The sequence below is a fragment of the Symphalangus syndactylus genome, chromosome 7, assembly GCF_028878055.3.
Source record: "Symphalangus syndactylus isolate Jambi chromosome 7, NHGRI_mSymSyn1-v2.1_pri, whole genome shotgun sequence".
Taxonomy (NCBI): Eukaryota; Metazoa; Chordata; class Mammalia; order Primates; family Hylobatidae; genus Symphalangus; species Symphalangus syndactylus.
In genome coordinates this window covers 95,234,229-95,251,197 of record NC_072429.2, presented here as the reverse complement: position 1 = coordinate 95,251,197, position 16,969 = coordinate 95,234,229, and the positions used below count along the sequence as shown (strand labels likewise).

General features: G+C 40.0%; 1 protein-coding gene across 1 annotated transcript in view; it reads right to left on the bottom strand.

The window, feature by feature from the left end:
- CPQ (carboxypeptidase Q) overlaps window positions 1-16,856 on the bottom strand; it is a 544,933-nt gene extending 528,077 nt beyond the window's left edge. The window contains exon 1 of the mRNA XM_055286849.2: window positions 16,469-16,856. The gene's annotated coding sequence lies outside the window, so the exon portion shown is untranslated. The remainder of the gene's footprint in view (window positions 1-16,468) is intronic.
- Between the last annotated feature and the right edge of the window lie 113 nt (window positions 16,857-16,969).

Sequence of the window (16,969 nt, the reverse complement as noted above, 5' to 3'; positions counted from 1 at the left end):
ACAGTTGAGGTTTTGCCATGTTGCCCAGGTTAGTGTTGAACTCCCGGGCTCAAGCGATCTGCCTGCCACTCAAAGTGCTGGGATTATAGGCATGAGCCACCACATCTGGCCAAGCATTGAAGTTTTAATAATTTTTGAGAAACCAACAAAAAGGAAATGACAGACCCCAGCTCCTTACCCCAAAATTGGGTCTTAACTGATTTAATTATTTTGAGAATTGTTTCTGTTATTCATTGACCTAGGAAAAAAAAGCTTAGTAGCTCAGCTAATAGACAAGTCTACCTAATTATGCCAGCTTTAAGGATGCAGTTCTTCATTAGGAGGATAAACAAGGATATACTACAAATAAACATTGAGGAATCCATTTATCTTTAAGAACTGGACCATTAATACTCTGTCCTGAAAAATGCAATGCAGAAGAAGATGCGATTATCAAAAATTGTTACAATGCCTTCATTTTGCCCCCCTCTTATTATCACATATCTTCATCAGGAGAAATTTTTAAATGTTAAAAGTTCCAAATTGAAAATACACATTAAAAATACTGTTTATGTGTAATGTTAAGGATATTTAATTCAAGAAAAGAATAACGAACAAAAATTCTGCCACTCTCGCAAAAGACATATTAAATATGAGGACTATTATCCAAAATATACAAAGAACTCTTAAAAACTCAGCAACAAGAAAACAAACAACCCAATTACAAAATGACCCAAAGACCTTAACAGACACCTTACCAAAAAAGATATAAAGTAGAAAATAAATATGTGAAAAGATACTTCACATCATATGTAACCAGGGAAATGGAAAAGAAAACAAGATACCACTACAGACCTAGCAGAATGGCCAAAAACCATAATACTGACACCACCAAATGCTGGTGAGGATGTGGAGCAACAGGAATGCTCACTCATTGCTGGTGAGAATGTAAAATGGTGCACCCACTTTGGAAAATAGTTTGACAGTTTCTTAAAAAACTAAACATACTCTTAACATACAATCCAGCAATGGCATTCTTTAATATTCTCCCAAAAGAGTTGAAAACATGTCAACACAAAAACCTGCACATGGATGTAAAGAGCAGCTTTATTCATAATTGCCAAAATTTGGAAGCAACCAAGATGTCCTTCAGTAGGTGAATGGATAAACTGTAGTACATCCAGACAATGGAATATTATTCAGAGTTAAAAAGAAATGTGCTATCAAGCATAAAGAGACAGGGAGGAGATGTAAATGCATATTACTCAGTGAAAGAGGCGAATCTGAAAAGACTACATACTGTATGATTCCAACTATATGACATCTTGGAAAGGGCAAAACTATGAACACAGTGAAAAGATCAGTAGTTGCCAGGAGTGAGGGGAAGGGAGGGATGAACAAGTAGAGTACAGGGGATTTTTAGGGCAATCCAAACCCACAGAAAGCACACCACCAAGAGTGAACGCTAATATAAACCATGGGCTTTGGGCGATGATGATATGTCTATATGGGTTCATCAATTGCAATGAATGTACCACTCTGGTGGGGAATGTACATGTGAGGGGCAGTTAGTGTATGGGATATTTCTATACCTTCCTCTCAATTTTGCTATAAATCTAAAACTGCTTTTCAAAAAAAAGTAAAGTCTTTAAAAAAAAAAGTCTGCCACTTGTTTTACATTTGATATGTTCATTTTTTACCCAATGGTCTCCATTTTATAAAAAGTCACAATAAAAATATTAGCATTTATTAACTAGTTCATTTTTCACACTGCAAAGATTAATTATCTACTATGTTCACAGCAACTGCCACTGTTTCATATATACAGAAATAAAGAATATGTCCTCTTTGGTCTCAGAAAGCTAGTGAAAGAAGAAGGCAAATGACTATCATATAAAACAAAATAAATTCTTCAGTACTTATATAAGTAAAATAAAATCACAACAAAGTATTGCAGGATTATCTCTGGAGACAATAAGAAAAAGATAACAGAAAAGATGGTATTTCGGCTCAGCCTAGAAGGCTAAATTAATTTTCATAGATGTATGGTAGGAAGATAATTTCCAGTTAAAAAACAAATATGAGCAAAGGTATAAACATTTATAGTATGTTCACCAATAATGTTAAAGAGTCTAGAAAAGCTGGGAAAGCACTAGGGAGAAGTGTAAACACACACACACACACACACACCCCAAATGTATTCTCAGCCCCATTTCACACCTACTGATTCAGAACCTACAAGAAGTTGGGTGAGACCCCCAAATCAGTATTTTCTAAATCTTCCTAGGTGATCCATTATACATTCATGAGTACAGAATACATAGAGGGATACAGTCGGTGTTATGGGCTAAATTGTGTTCTCCAAAATTCACACATTAAAGCCCTAACCCCCAGGACTTTGGAATGTGACTATTTGAAAATGGGGCTTTGACAGAGGTGTTAAGGTAAAATGAGACCATCAGGGTGGGCCCTAAAACAATCTGACTGTTGTCCATACAAGAAGATGAAACTGGAATACACAGAGAGGTACCAGGGGTGTGCATGCACAGAGAGAAGACTATGTAAGTACCTCGAGAAAAGATGGCCACATGCAAGCCAAAAAGAGAGGCCTCAGAAGAAACCAAACATGTAGACACTTTGATCTTGGACTTCCAGCCTCCACAACCATGAGAAAATTAATTTCTGTTGTTTAACCTACCAAATCTGCAGGATTTTGCTGTGGTAGCACTAGCAAATACAGTAGGTACATGCACTATGAATACACCTAGAAATATACCTTAATTACAGATCTTTAAGAACCTTAAATGCTAAATTAGGAGTTTGGGATTTATTCCACAGGCAATTTTTCAAAATGTAGGTCTTCCGAGAAAGGAAGTAACATGATCCAACCTATGATCCAACTCTGAGGCAGTGTAGAAGATAAAGTGGTTTAAAATATTCTGCATGGTCGAGTCAAGAGTTAGGACTAGCACAATGACAGCAAGGATGTGGGCAAATTCATAGACACAACAGCCCTTGGCAACTTACTAATTCTGAAGAAAAGGATTCAGAAAAGGTGGGGAGAGTTAAGGGTAATCTCCCCGACTATGAGCCTGTTTTGTACCCTGTATTTCAGACATATCAAATTAACTACTATCCCTTAGATTGAGATGCCACTAACCTAAATAGAAAATACAGAAAAAGCATGTTTGGAAATGAAATTAATGAAGTGAAAACCAGATAATGGAAATCAGGAAGAAGTAAAGTGTAGAGATGAAGATCTCATGTGTATAGAAAGGTTATTAAAGCCGTAGGGTAAAGAGCACTATCCACACTTCCAATTTCAGTACCAACATGTAAAGAACTTGGAAGTCAGAACTCATGTCCTTACAATAATGAAACAAAACAAAGTGAAAACCAGTGACTTTCCTTGGACGCCCCACAGAACTGAATTTGCAGGGCAAACTATCACCCTAAAATTTGGAGAGACAGGCAAATCCAGAGAGTGACAGCCAAGATCTACTCACCTGGAACAGAAGCTGCTGGAACCACAAAATGGTAGGAACTCTGAAATGGTAATTTTGACAAATTACTGGAGGCTGAGTATAGACTAAAATGAGAGTGAAAAACACCTAGGGCCATAGTCTTGGTAGGGAAGATACCCACAAATCTGGGTAATTACAAGACAATTACCACAAAAGAGCAAAGACAGAAGGGAAACTAAAGTACCAATGGATAATAATAGTGGCTAATACTAACTGAGCATTTACCATGTGGCAGGTCTGCCTTAAAGGTTTACATTTCCTAACCCTTACAACAACCCCATATGGCAGTGCATTTATTTTCTATTTCTGCTGTAACAAAATACCACAAATTTGGTATCTGAATACAAATGTATTATTTTGCAGTTCTTTAGGTCAGAAGTCTGACACGGTATGTATCACGTAAAGGCAAGCTATTGGCAGAGCTGCATCCCTTTCTGGAAGCCCTAGGAGAGAATCTATTTCCTTGCTTTCCTCAGTTTCTAGTGGCCAACCACATTCCTTGGCTCATGGCCCCCTTCCTCCATCTTCAAAGCCAGTGGCACTGTCTCTCTTTGAACATTCTTCCATAATCACATCTTCCTAACTCTCTGACTTCCTCTTCTGCTTCATTCTTCCACTTTTAAAGACCTTTGTGATTACATTGAGCCCACCAGGATAATCCAGCATAATTTCCTATTTTAAGGCCAGATGATTAATAATGTTAATTCTATCTGCAACCTTAATTCCCCTTTGTGATGCAACCTAACATGCACAGGTTTCAGGGATTAAGATATGGACACCGTAGAGGGTGGTAGGGAAGACAGTATTCTGCCCACTGCAGACAGTTATAATTTTTATCCCAATTTTACGGATGAAGAAATGGAGGTATAAAGAGTATATGTGTTTGGCCCAAAGTCACATAGGTGATGGTGGTAGACCTCAGACTTGAACTCAGGACAATGACTTCAAAGCCCATGTTCTTAACCATTAAGCCACAGGAAATGCAAGGTGCCAGTGAGTTATTAGTTTAAGTTGTAAACCCTAAAATTTGGACTGAGTAGGCAATGAAATGAATTCAGAATAATGCTGATTTCCATGATGCATCTTCTGCTTCTCAAAGAACTTAATTGGTGTTTGATACCTCCAGTCACTTTCTAACATTCCTTTGGTCCCTGATTTTCTTTAAGCTTTAGCTCAAAAAAGCTAATGAAAAGAAAAACCCTACAAAAGAATAGCCAGGTGTTTCAGATGGTAAATTGGGAATACAATACATATGGCATTAATGATTAAAAATACTCAAATGTAACAAATACAGCCTCAGATTAGTTATGAATAACACAGATCCAATGTATTTTGATAATGAAAAAAGAATCTCAAAATGATGCTCTGGGCACAAAACAGACATATGTATATAAACGTGGAAGATGAATTATATGAGCTACTTCACAGCATTATGAAAGGAAGAGGTATGTTTTCTTTTCATCATCTCAACCTGTTAAAAGCTACCTGGAAACGGGCTAAACCAGAGGACTAAGGCACAAGGCCAGTAAGAGTAAGAAGGACTCTGGAATTCACTGAAGTCTTCATTTAAGGCTTTTGGGTTTTCTTGTTGTTGTTGTTTTGTTTTTCACAATCTCTCATAAATGTTACAAGAGGATGTGAATTTTCTGTAAATATGTAGGCATGACATCAGCAAGATGGCAGAATAGGAAGTCCCAGGCTTCACTTGGCTTCACTTCCCTCTACACAAAGTCCAACAAGCAACAATCCAAATACATTTCTGTGGATCATAGGGGTTGGAATTGCCTGACCCAGAAATCCAAAGAGTGACTCGATCCAGACTCAGAGCCCACTCTAAGGCCCTGCTCAGAGAGAGGCAATCCTCAACTATGCAGTTCTATGCAGCATAGACTCCAGACCCCATCCATCCTGAGCAGCAACTCCACCTAAACTCAGAGTCCAGCCTGCAGCCCTGCTCAACTGTTGAACCAAAACAGTAGTACCATCCAGCCAGGAAATACACCCTACAAACTTGTCCAATCAGAAATTATAGCAGAGCCCAGCCAGTGGTCTCCCCCAAGCATGGAGCCAAGCCAGCAGCCCCGACAGACCCCAGAGCAAAGGCAGCAGCCCAGCCAACTATAGCCAGCTCTGCCTGCATGGGGTCATTACCACCTGACCCAACTAGAATCACAGCCTAGACTAAGAAGTAAAGGTCAATCCCTGCCAAAGAATACCTGTAAAGACCAGAAGAGCAAGCTGTTGGGGCCAGATGCAGTGGCTTATGCCTGTTATTCCAGCATTTTGGGAGGCCAAGGTAAGTAGATCACTTGAGCCCAGGAGTTCAAGACCAGCCTGGACAACATGGTGAAACCCCTCTCTACAAAAAATACAAAAAGTAGCCAGGCATGGTGCCACACACCTGTGGTCCCAACTACTCAGGAGGCTGAGGTGGGAGAATCTTATGAGCCCAGGAGGTCAAGGCTGCAGTGAGCTGTCATTATACCACTGCACTCAGGAGGAAGCTGTCTCTTCAAATGTGCAGACACCAATGCAAGAACACAAATATAGATGGTCCCCAATTTATGATGGTTCAATTTACAACTATACAACTTTGTAACGGACTTATCAGGATATAACCGCATTGTAAGTCAAGGAGCATCTGCACTTATGATGGTTCAACTTATAATTTTTTTACATTACAATTGGCTTACTGGGGTATTAAACACATTTCTTACTTAAAAAGTTTTCGAATTACTATGGGTTTAATAGGACATAAGCCCATTGTAAGTCAAAGAGCATCTGTAATCATCAAAAGAAACTAACAAAGCTCCAATAACAAACTAAAAAATGAAGATCTATAAAGTGGCAGAAAAAAAGATTCAGAAGAATCCTTGTAAAGCAGTTCAGTGAACTACAAGAATATATGGATATAAAATTAAATGAAATTTGAAAAACAATACACAAAATGAGAATATAGAAGAAGTAGAAACAATAAAAAAGAAACCCTAAAGAATACAATGACTTAATTGAAAAATGCAATAGAAATCTTCAACAGCAGACTCAATTAAGCAGCAGAATCAGTGAGCTAAAGACAGAATATTTGAAATTATTCATCAGAGGAGCAAAAAGAAAAAAGAATGAAAAAGACGAAAAAAACCTACAAGAATTATGTGACACAATCACAGTCAAGGGAACTAATCTTCACATAATGGAAATTTCAGAAGACGAAGAGACAGAAAAACGGCCAGAAAGTATATTTTAAAAGGAAATAGAAAAAATAACCCTAAAATTCATAGGGAATTAAAAAAATCACCAAGATGATCTTAAATAAAACAAAGCTGGAGGCATCACACTACCTGATATCAAACTATATTGCAAAGCCATTAAAAAATCATTGAGGAGAAAGGATATCTGCCTAAACAGAGTTTTAATGCAGATGAATATGCTGTATTCTGGGAAAAAAAAGCCACAAAGGACATTTATTAGTAAGGAAGAGAAGTGAGCACCAAGATTTAAGATAGGGAGGGATAGGCTAACTACTGTTTCGTGCAAATGCAGTCAGGTTTATGGTCAGAACTGTCATCTATAAAGCTGCTAACCTCCAAGCCTTGATGGAAAAAGATAAACATCAGCTACCAGTCTTTTGGCTTAAACAATAACTATTTTTCTGGATTGGTTCCACCGATGCTTTTTCCCTGAAGTCAGAAAGTATCTTGCTGGTAAGGGAATGCCTTTTAAAGTTATTTTCATATTAGACAATGCCCCTGGCCACCTAGAACCCCATGAGTTCAACATCAAAGACATCCAAGTGTCCTACTTGCCCCCAAACACAACATCTCTAATCATCCTCTAGATCAGGGGATCATAAGTACCTTCAAGTCTCATTATACACAGTACTCTATGGAAAGGATATCAACGCTATGTTAGAGAACCCTGATAGAGAGAACATCATGAAAGTCTAGAAGGATTACACCATTGAAGACACCATCATTGTTATAGAAAAAGCTGTGAAAGCCATCAAGCCAACAATAAGTTCCTGCAGGAGAAAACTGTGCCCAGCTGTTGTGTATGACTTCACAGGGTTTATGACAAAGCCAATCAACGAAATAATGAAAGTGATTGTAAATATAGTGGGAAAAAAAGTGGTGAATGAAGGTGTCAAGATATGAATCTTGGAGAAATTCAAGAGCTAATAGACACTACACACCAGAGGAATTGACAGAAGACAGCTTGACGGAATGCTTCTGAACCAGTGCCTTATGATGATGAGGAGGATATAAAAGTACCAAAAAGCAAATTAACATCAGACTATCTGGCAGAAGCGTTCTGATTATTTAAGACTGCGTTTGACTTCTTTTATGACACGAACGCTTCTATGATATGGGCAGCACTGAAGCTAAAGCAAATAGTGGAAGAAAGACTGATACTGTATAGAAACATTTTGAGATAAACTTTACAACATTTTTAGAAAAAGAAAAGTAGCCATACAGAAATTATTATGTATTTCCAGAAAGTTACACCAAGTGGGCCTGCCTCTCCTCCCTCCCCTTTCACCTCCTCCACTTCTTCCACCTCTGCCACCCCTAAGACAGCAAGACCAATCCCTTCTCTTCCTCCTCCTTCTCTGCCTACTCAACATAAAAATGACAAGAATGAAGACCTTTATGGTGATTCACTTCCACTTAAGAAATAGTAAATATATTTTCTCTCCCTTAGGATTTTCTCAATAAAATTTTCTTTTCTCTACCTTAGTCTATTGTAAGCAGATAGTATATACTACATGTAACATACAAAATATGTGTTAATTGGCTATTTATGTTACTGGTAAGGCTTCCAGTCAACAATTGGCTATTAGTAGTTAAGTTTTGGGGGAATCAAAAGTTATACTAGAAGTTTCAACTGTAGAGGGAGTCAGCACCGCTAAGCCCCACATTGCTCAAGGATGAACTGTATAAGGAACTCAAACAACTCAATAGCAAGAAAACAAGGAACCTGATTAAAAAATGGACAAAGAGCCTGAACAGACAATTCTCAAAAGAAGACATACAAATGGCCAACAGATATATTAAAAAATGCTCAACATCATTAATTATCAAACAAATGCAAATCAAAACTGCAATGAGACCATCTCACCCCAGTTAGAATGGCTATTATGAAAAAGACAGAAAATGACAAATGTACTAGGCACTGTGGCTCACTCCTGTAATCCAGCACTTTGAGAGGCCAAGGGGAGTAGATTGCTTGAGCTCAGGAGTTTGAGACCAGTCTGGGCAACATGGTGAAACTCCATCTCCACAAATATACAAAAATTAGCCAGGCACAGTGGCACACTTGTAGTCCCAGTTACCTAGGAGGCTGAAGAGGGAGGATGGCTTGAGCCTAGGAGGCAGAGGTTGCAGTGAAGCGAGATCACGCCCCTGTACTCCAGCCTGGGCAAAAGAACCAGATCCTGCCTCAAAAACAAAAGTGGGGCTGGGCACGGTGGCTCACGCCTGTAATCCCAGTACTTTGGGAGGCTGAGGCGGGTGGATCACAAGGTCAGGAGATCGACATAATCCTGGCTAACTAAAAATTAGCCAGGCATGGTGGCGGGCGCCTGTAGTACCAGCTACTCGTGAGGCTGAGGCAGGAGAATGGCACGAACCCGGGAGGCGGAGCTTGGAGTGAGCCAAGATCGCACCATTGCACTCCAGCTTGGGCGACAGAGCAAGACTTCGTCTCAAAAAAGAAAAAAAAAAAAAAAATTCTGGTGACAATGTGAAGTAAAGGAAACTCTTATACATTGTTGATGGGAATGTAAATTAGTATAGCCATTACAGAAAACTTTATGGAGGGTCCTCAAAAAAACTAAAGATAGAACTATCATATGATCCACCAATCTCACTTCTAAGTACATATCCAAAGAGTTGAAATAATTATATTAAAGAGATATATGCAATCCGATGTTCACTGCAGCACTATTCACAATAGCCAAATTATAGAATCAACCTAAATGTCCATCAACAGATAAATGGATAAAGAAAAGGTGGTATATATGCACAATGAAATACTATTCTGTCTTTTAAAATGAGGAAATTCTGTCATTTGTGACAACATGGATGAAGCTGCAGGACATTATGCTAAATGCAATAAGCCAGACATAGGCACCGAAAGACAAATACCACATGATCTCACTTCTATGTGGAATCTAAAACAACAGAACTAAGAAGCGTAGAGTAGAATGGTGCTTACCAAAGTCTGAGGGGTTGGGGAAAATAGGGAATGCCAAAGGGTTCAAAGTTTCAATTAAACAAGAGGAATAAGTTTTTTGAGATTATATTGTCAGCATGATGACTATAGTTAATTTATACTGTGTTGTATATTTTAAAATTGCGAAGACAGCAAATTTCAAATATTTTCACCACAAAAATGATAAGTATTTAAGGTGATGGGTATGTTTATTAGCTTGATTTAATCATTCCACATTGTATGGAAGGTTGTATTATGACATATATCAACATTACTTTGTATTTCATAAATATATACAACCATAATTTGTCAGTTTACAATAAAATAAAAAAGAACTGATTAATGCAAAAAAGGAGACATATATACACACATATACCCCATATATATCCCAATATATATCATGTACATATATATTCATACATTTTTTTGATTAATAATAAAATATACTATTAAATGTTCCATATCCCTATTCACTCATAAATTATATTATTCAACCTCATTAGTTATATTATTCAAATCTTGTGTATTACCATTTGACTTTGTCTACTTGATTTGTCATTTAAAACAACAGATCTAAAGTGTCCTACAAATAGCTTTGCTTATTTTCTCATAGTTCTAATCTAGTTTTATGTTTTAAAGATATGCATTTTTTAATGTTTGATGCATAAAGAGTCACAACTACCTTTTCTTCCTTACAGAGATTATCTTTTATCAGTACAGAATAACTCTGGGTCTAATATACGGTCTTTGCTTTGAAATATACTTGGTTTCATTTTAATACTGATGTAGAATTCAGGGACCATAAGAGTTTCTGGTTTTCTTACCCTGGCTCACTATATCGGTGAATTTATATTTATGACTTTCTTGTGGTCTGTCAGACTGAAGGCAGTGCCAGTGCTGGGCTTCTCTCTCCATTTCCCAGCTGAGTTTTGCCCCCTCCAGTGGTTTACCTGTTAGGTGCTTGGTAAACAGTAAAGGTAGCTGAATGGATTGAGCTGCAAGTCATGATGTCCATTATATTTTAAATGGTCTCTAACAATTAGAGGATCCAGCTCCAGATCCCCATCTTCATATTCAATACCCAAGTCAGAAAAATCTTCATATATGATAAATATAGACGTAGGCTACTAGAGATGTATCTTGCTTTAAGTCAACCCCATATTTGAAAGTCTGGATTTATTCAGATAATATATCAAGGAGTGACTGATTGTTCATTTTATAAAGGGATTATTTGCCTCATAAAAAATTTAATCAAAACACTTTGATATTGTGGACTTCCCTACTGCATTGAAAGTGTCATTTGACTTACACAGATACGCTCTATGCACAACCCTTCATGAACATCCCTAGTGCATATAGCGTAATCGGTGCTAAGGATCCTTTCACATCACTGCCTGTCTCCCCAGAGATCTTGGCTCTTTTGGTCTTCAAATACTATCTGCTTTACTTTTACATTTACGTGATATGATATGGTAAGGGAAGGAGGGACACACTGCAGAAGGCCAAGGTTCCAAGGTAAGGCAAGGCATTGATACAATGGACAAAGCAATGGACCCAAAGTCAGAAGGCTCTGAGTCCCTGCCAGCCATGGGATCTGAGCCATCTGAGCCATGAGACAAACTGCAGCCTCCTTCATGCCAGATTTTAAGTTTATAAAAGAAAGATAATAATGCCTGGCTGCACCTGCCTCCTAGGTTCTTGTAACAATCAAATACAAAATTGCTTTTTAAATATAAGGTGCTATGCGAATCTTTTTTCCAAGGAAGTCTAATACCACTACATCAAAAGAACACTGTGTTGATCTGCCTTTTTCTTTGTTAACACCTGTTTGTCATAGAGTTACTTAAATTCTCTGAAAAATTTCTCCAAATCATTACCCTTTTCATTTTTACCTTATTTTCCCTGTTACTTTGCTTAGTTCAGTCTCCAAACACTTTCTCTGCAAAATGAGATCAAGCCCTCTGCCCAGCACCCACACCTCTGAACAATCTCCTGTTTTTCTCTTCCTGACAAACTGTATAAGATGAGAAATCAAAGCTTGTGATATCTTACCATTAAAGAAGTACAGTTATTTGGAAGTGCCAGCTCAAATTTCTTCTCTGTATTTCATATCTGCCTATACTTGTGTCTTCAGAAACCATTGCTTTCTGCAACACTCCTGCCACTTCCTTATCTTTGTTCCTTTGAACGACTCTAGTCTGTATTTCTCTTTTTCAGTTTCTCCTGGCAGCTTATAATAACTTCTCATTGTTTGAGTCTCCAATCTTTTTTCCTTCACTGGCACTTACATAAGAATCAGAGTTCTCTAAGAACTCACCTGAAATATAATGTAACGGTCATTAGATAAGTATGATGTATTTTTTAAGTGAGTTATTAAATTGATGTGTCTTTTTAGACTGAGGCCCTATTGTAATGTTTGGCTGAGGTCTTGACTGTGTGACATCACAGCACAGCTACAGAAAAGGCTATATCCTGGGATCTCCACCTGGATGTTCCACAGCTACCTCCGCTCACTCACCGTCTTTCTCCCGAAACTTCTTCCTCACCTTGTATTTCTTACCCTCATTAGTGGCACCTCCACTCACCCAGTTAAGCAATTCCAAAACCTCAGATTATTCTCAAATATTTTTCCCATATTCAGCTAGTTATTAATCCTGCTCTTTTTTCAAAAAGTCTCTCAAACCTATCTTAGTTTAGATCCTTATCCTATTTCATTAGAACTATGGCAATAGCATCTTCATTTTCCTGTGGCCTTCTGGCTCTTCCTTCCCCAGTTCTTCTGAAACATTATTACTGTAGCTATTTTCTAAAGAAAATCCAATCATATCGCTCCTCTGCTCAAAATTCAGCTTAAAAATGCTGAAAAGAGCCAGGCACGGTGGCTCATGTCTGTAATCCCAACACTTTGGGAGGCCAAGGCAGGCAGATAGCTTGAAGCCAGAAGGTCGAGATCAACCCGGCCCACATGGCAAAGTCCCATCTCTACTAAAAATACAAAAATTAGCCAGGCTGTAGTGGTGTGCGCCTGTACAAGTCCCAGCTACTTGGGAGGCTGAGGCAGGAGAATCACTTGAACCGGGAGGCGGAAGTTGCAGTGAGATCTTGCCATGGCACTCCAGCCTGGGTGACAGGGAGAGGCCTTGTCTCAAAACAAAACAAAACAAAAATAATGCTGAAAAGGATTATCTAGACTGTGATAAAGTTTAAATAACATAACATTCAAGGACCATCACTGTCTGGCCCTAACTTTACTAGACCTCCCTACCACAGCCACACTGAACTCCCATCTCCCGAAGAATGCCATGTTCATACTTGCCTCCTTTTCCTTGCTCTTGTTGTTCTCCATTCTTGGAATACCCTTCTCCCTCTGCTTGGTCTTTATGCTTTAAAACTCAGTTCAAAATTCACCTTCTCTGCAAAGTCTTCCTGAGCTCCAATCATACCTCTTTCCTGGAAGAGTGAGTGGCCACTACTTCCACATTACCCTGTGGTGCAATTGTTTGCAGATGGGTCACTCTCCTATTTAAATTTGTTCTCATTCATCTTTATCTGTCACATAGTATACACTCAATAAATGGTTATTGAAACTAATATTTTCTGAATAAAATAACTAAAGGAAAATTCCACAGATCCAGAAGTACATCCCTCCAAATACTTTGCTGCATTAAAGAAAAGGGCCCAGGAATAAAGAGAAAGAACTAATAATGTGACTGCAACAAACGCATGAATGGGTTGTTTGTTTTTAAAAGCTAAGTGGTTTAGGGAGGGTAGGGGGAGAAGAAAGTACATTTTAAAGCTCTAGCTTCAGGGCAAATAATAAAAATTGTTGCTTTAATTTTTTTTCTTTTTCATAATATTGTGAGCAATGGGAAGGTCTATTCCATCACACCAGCCTTCAGGGCAGAAAGTTTCAGCCTCCTGAGCTAAATCAAACTGGCATCAGCTCTTAGTTTTTCAGGCAGCCACAACTGGTCTCCGCTTTCCATGGGGCTAAACTTGGCTGACAAAAAAGAAACAAAATAATTTCCCACTTATTTTATGGGCCTCTCTTTTCGTCTTTTGCTCTCATCAATTAATTATAAGGGTTCTGGAAACCCAAACTGCATTCTTGTCTCTGGATTACACAGATGTAGGCATTGTTCTTTGTCTACACTAGGGGTTGTTGGTCTTATAAAGAAAGAGGTTTGGAGGCAGTGCCTTACCAAGGGACAAAGCTAGTCCAAGAAACAACACTGCTTGGCACTCATGGTTCAAAGCCCTTAAGTGCCATTCACTGATGGCAGCTCTCAATGTCACTCATTTTATATTCCCTAAATTGGTAAGTCTGAACATGTTTAAAATCAAGATGCATGGGCACCAAGGTCAAAGTATCAGTCTCCTACAATCTGAATGGAATTCAATAATTTTCAAAATGATAAAACAACCAACTCCCCTATAATTCAGTCTTAATCATTCACCCTGTGCTTTCATTCTAAATTCATTTACCCAAATAACCCAGGGTTTGTATATATGCTTGAAAACACACAGAGACCACATTCTTCAAAGTCACACAGTCTTTCCTGGCAGGAATTGTCTTGTTTCTGGAAGAAACCCTGTTTCCATCTGCTGAGTTTTGAGTCCTAACTCTCCCATTTTCCACGTACTATTTCCAGCTAAGAAGGTCAAATAGGACTTACCATAGTATCTAGCTCTTAGATATATAGTTATGATTAAATGGAGCAATATAAGTAAAAAGATTAAATATAACAGTGCCTGGTGTATGGTCAGTGCCCATAAATATCAGCTTTGTAACATTCCATGCCTGTATGACACATGACCTCACTGGGAAAACAGAGTGAGAAGGTTGGCCCTTTTCACCAAGCAACATGTGTATTCCACTTCTCCTTACAAACTTGAATTCACTGAAGTAGGTAACATTAATTTCATTTTACTTAACACATTTGGAACTTTGTGTTTGTTAAATGTAGCATGCAAAAATATTTAAATATGTATATATAATGACTTTTGAAGTGCCTTTAAAAAATCTCCAAGGTCCTTCCAGCTCCAAAATGTGATCTATGATAACTAATCTCAAATGCATGCAAAGAAATAGTGATGCAGTTCCCCAGATACACTGGGAATATATGGCATTGTCAGACTGGGTTGCACTGGAAAAAAGTCAGACCCAGGACCAGGAACCTGTGACAATGTAGAAGAAAATCTTACTCTCCTTTCTCCCCACCAGCCTAGGGTTTATTATACTTATCTTGAGCTCCCAGGCTTTCTTGTTGCTGATGTGAAGAAGAAAGGAAATGAGCTGTAAACAGCAGAGAGCAGAAACAAAATGCTATGGAATCTCAAACAGAGGAGGTGAAATAAGCAGAACTCCACGAAATCATCTGTAATTTCATCTTCTAACCCTGATACAAAAGAATCCCAGAGGTCTAACTCAGGCAGGGTCCCTAGCTAAACACCTTCATTTTGGAGATTAAGAAATTAAAACCTAAAGAGATCAAGTGGCAAGTCCAAGGTCATCCAGCTCTTCTGGAACCTGCACCTGGCAACTAAGAAATGCTGCAGTGACCAACTGTATTAAAGCTATGTGCTAAGCCTATGTGTTTACAAACAGATAAATGTCTTTCTGGGCCATATGCAGGCTTCTTAAGTCACCTGTAAATCAGCCAGCACCTGTCTCAGGAAAACAGACAAGATTCTTAACAACTCTGAATTCAAAAGAAATGCCAGGTTTTACAAATAAGTCAGAGTCATATGGTTCTGCCTTTAGAGTCACCCTTATCTTTAAGAAATACATGAAATAATATTATGGTGACAATGATTCTTTAAACGTCCAAAGTAGAAGTGAAGAAAACACAAGAAAAAACCTAGGCATATTTTGTTTTAAGCAAACACATATAGCTAAGTCCAACAAAAATGGAAATACCAGGGGGCGTTTCCAGAGATTATTTGAACAGCATAGAACTCTTTTTAAGTGGTCCCAATCAGAATGCCTCCATTTGCAAAAGTGCGACATTTACACAACTTTTTGGAAAGCTATCAAAAAGTAGGAGTTGTAAGCCTGCGTCTCCACTGCTTCCACTTCATACACCTTCATTTTCAGTCATGCACTGATTCATTCAACTCCATCTCGTATGCACTCATTCACTTACTCATTTGTTAATTCACTCAGTTCTACAGCGTAAGTACTCATTCAATTACTTATTGAGTAGCTCTGAGTCCTAAGTCAAATGGGACTTTGCCCTCATGTAACTTCGATTCTAGGAGAGTCCAGTAGCAGAAACTAGACGCATCAAAAGCGAAAGTACACGGTAAAATGCGAAAGGAACCCCAAAAGAACTGCGTAAGGCATATTGGAGGCTCGGGTGGGGGGACCAGGATTGTTTGCAGATGGGGGATGAAGGGTGCGGCTTGGGGCTGAGCCCTGGAGCTGAGGGGAAGTGAAACCGTGTTCGGAAGGACGGCTGAGGGCTGTGCTCGCTGCTGTCCCGCCGCATCCTCCACCACCCCCACGTCACAGCTTCCCCATTTCTAGGCTCGGTGCCTCCAGTATGACCGAAGGGGCAGTCACAGGCTCCCAACACCGCCGCTCCCCAGCCAGGTCCTCCCGTCACTCCCCCGAATGAGCGATGTTGGAAGTCCGTCCCCCTCTGCCCCCGCCCCTGGCCTGCTCCAGCCTCAGCCCGCCCGACCGCCGCGGGTAGGAGCCAAGGCCTCGGCCCAGCCGCCCGCGGGCACTGCCAGGTCGGCTGCAAACGCACCTGATAGGGCGGCTCTGACGGCGGCGACGGAGGCGGCTCCCAGGACTAGGCTCGCGGCCTAGCCTTACGGTGGCGGCGACCACACCCCTAACCGGGCTGGGGCCCTCCGCGCCGCCCCGTGACTGCAGCCCTGCTTGCCGCCCAGGCCGTGGGCCGAGAGGCGGGGCAAAGACCTGACTCGGGGGCCGGGGCGGGCGCCGGGTTCGGGCCGGGCGCCACCTCCGGAACGCCTCGGGGGTTCTCACTCGCCCTCCAAGGGCGACCTCAGGGCCACAGATCGGCCGGAAGGCTGCTCAGCTTCTGGGCTGTGGCTCCTGTTAGAAAATTGAGTGTCGCCCTGGGTCCCGAGCCCCTAGGCCTGACTCCTTCGTGCAGGGGCGTCGCCTTCAGACTGGGTGGTGCGCAGGCCAGGGCCGCGTGCTTTTCAGAAGCGCAGCCTCAGTTGAGGCGGGCGGCAGGGGCCTGAGAAGGCTCACGGCTTGGCGGAAGGATCCTGTGCTT